The 1,786-nt window shown below is 50.2% G+C and overlaps 1 non-coding gene and 1 pseudogene across 1 annotated transcript; both read left to right on the top strand.

The window, feature by feature from the left end:
- LOC145847406 (small subunit ribosomal RNA) lies at positions 1-1,237 on the top strand (annotated as a pseudogene; the record flags this gene model as incomplete).
- A 183-nt stretch (positions 1,238-1,420) lies between these two features.
- On the top strand, positions 1,421-1,572 carry LOC145847395 (5.8S ribosomal RNA). Its single transcript, XR_014371260.1, has one exon. It is a non-coding gene; the product is annotated as a 5.8S ribosomal RNA (ribosomal RNA).
- The last annotated feature ends 214 nt before the right edge of the window (positions 1,573-1,786 follow it).

Here is a 1,786-nt window from a genome sequence, read left to right as displayed (position 1 = left end):
CAGCAGCCGCGGTAATTCCAGCTCCAAAAGTGTATATTTAAGTTGTTGCGGTTGAAAAGCTCGTAGTTGGATATAGGGACGGCGAGGTTGGTCGGTCGAAAGGCTAGCACTGGCCTCGTGTTCTTGTTGGTCGGTGCCTTCGCGGTGCTCTTAACTGAGTGTTGCGGTGGTCCGGCAAGTTTACCTTGAAAAAATTAGAGTGTTCAAAGCAGGCTTTACGCTTGTATAATGTTGCATGGAATAATGGAATAGGACCTCGGTTCTATTTTGTTGGTTTTCGGAGCACGAGGTAATGATTAATAGGAACGGACGGGGGCATCCGTACTGTGCCGTTAGAGGTGAAATTCTTGGATCGGCGCAAGACGAACGACTGCGAAAGCATTTGCCAAGAATGTTTTCTTTAATCAAGAGCGAAAGTCAGAGGTTCGAAGACGATCAGATACCGTCCTAGTTCTGACCTTAAACGATGCCGACTAGCGATCGGGCAGTGTCGAACTTAAGAACTGTCCGGCAGCTTCCGGGAAACCAAGTCTTTGGGTTCCGGGGGAAGTATGGTTGCAAAGCTGAAACTTAAAGGAATTGACGGAAGGGCACCAACCAGGAGTGGAGCCTGCGGCTTAATTTGACTCAACACGGGAAATCTCACCCGGCCCGGGACACAGCGAGGGATTGACAGATTGAGAGCTCTTTCTTGATTCTGTGGGTGGTGGTGCATGGCCGTTCTTAGTTGGTGGAGCGATTTGTCTGGTTAATTCCGATAACGAACGAGACTCTTACTTGCTAAATAGCTGCTCGACCATTGGGTCGGAGACAACTTCTTAGAGGGACTAGTGGCGTTTAGCCACACGAGATTGAGCAATAACAGGTCTGTGATGCCCTTAGATGTTCGGGGCCGCACGCGCGCTACACTGACCGGATCATCGTGTGTTCCCTAGGCCGAAAGGTCCGGGTAATCCGTTGAACCCCGGTCGTGCTAGGGATAGGGACTTGCAATTGTTTCCCTTGAACGAGGAATTCCCAGTAAGCGCGAGTCATTAGCTTGCGTTGATTACGTCCCTGCCCTTTGTACACACCGCCCGTCGCTACTACCGATTGAATGGTTAGTGAGGTCCTCCGATTGAGCCTGGTACGTGCGGCAACGCACTCGCCGGTGTTCGAAAAGACGATCGAACTTGATCATTAGAGGAAGTAAAAGTCGTAACAAGGTTCCGTAGGTGAACCTGCGGAAGGATCATTAACGAATCGAAATTTGATTTCAAGCGACGTCTCTTCTTCGAAGGGACCGAGCCCTGTAACTGTTATAGTTCGGTCGGCGTTGCTTCCTGACAGCGGGAGTAATAATTCAGCACGCAAGTGCTGGCGCGGCCGCTTCTTTTTGAACACGATTTTTTGGTTGCATTGAGATTGATTAACACGAGAGATCTCTTAGCGGTGGATCACTCGGCTCGAGCGTCGATGAAGGACGGAGCTAGCTCCGAGAAGTAATGTGAATTGCAGGACACATTGAGCATCGATATTCTGAACGCGTATTGCGGCCTCGGTAATCCTGGGGCCACGTCCGTCTCAGGGTCTTTAACACACCGATCCTTTCATTAGTTTGAAAGTGCCTGCGACTCGTTTCTTAATTGAGGAGCGTGTCGTCAAAGACAGCTGGTCTGGCGATTTCCAGCTGAAGCGTGAGCAGCCTGCTGGCCTCGGGTGAGGTAGCAACGACGGTAGGTGCTCGAGAATAAGTTAAGTGACTTCAAAAGGCCGACGTACAAAGCGCATGTACTTTTATAGTACA

The sequence above is a fragment of the Thalia democratica genome, unplaced genomic scaffold (assembly GCF_965202585.1).
Source record: "Thalia democratica unplaced genomic scaffold, ktThaDemo2.hap1.1 HAP1_SCAFFOLD_910, whole genome shotgun sequence".
In the NCBI taxonomy this organism is placed as follows: Eukaryota; Metazoa; Chordata; class Thaliacea; order Salpida; family Salpidae; genus Thalia; species Thalia democratica.
The sequence above is the reverse complement of the archived record's forward strand: the minus strand, read 5'-3'. Positions and strand labels throughout refer to the sequence as shown.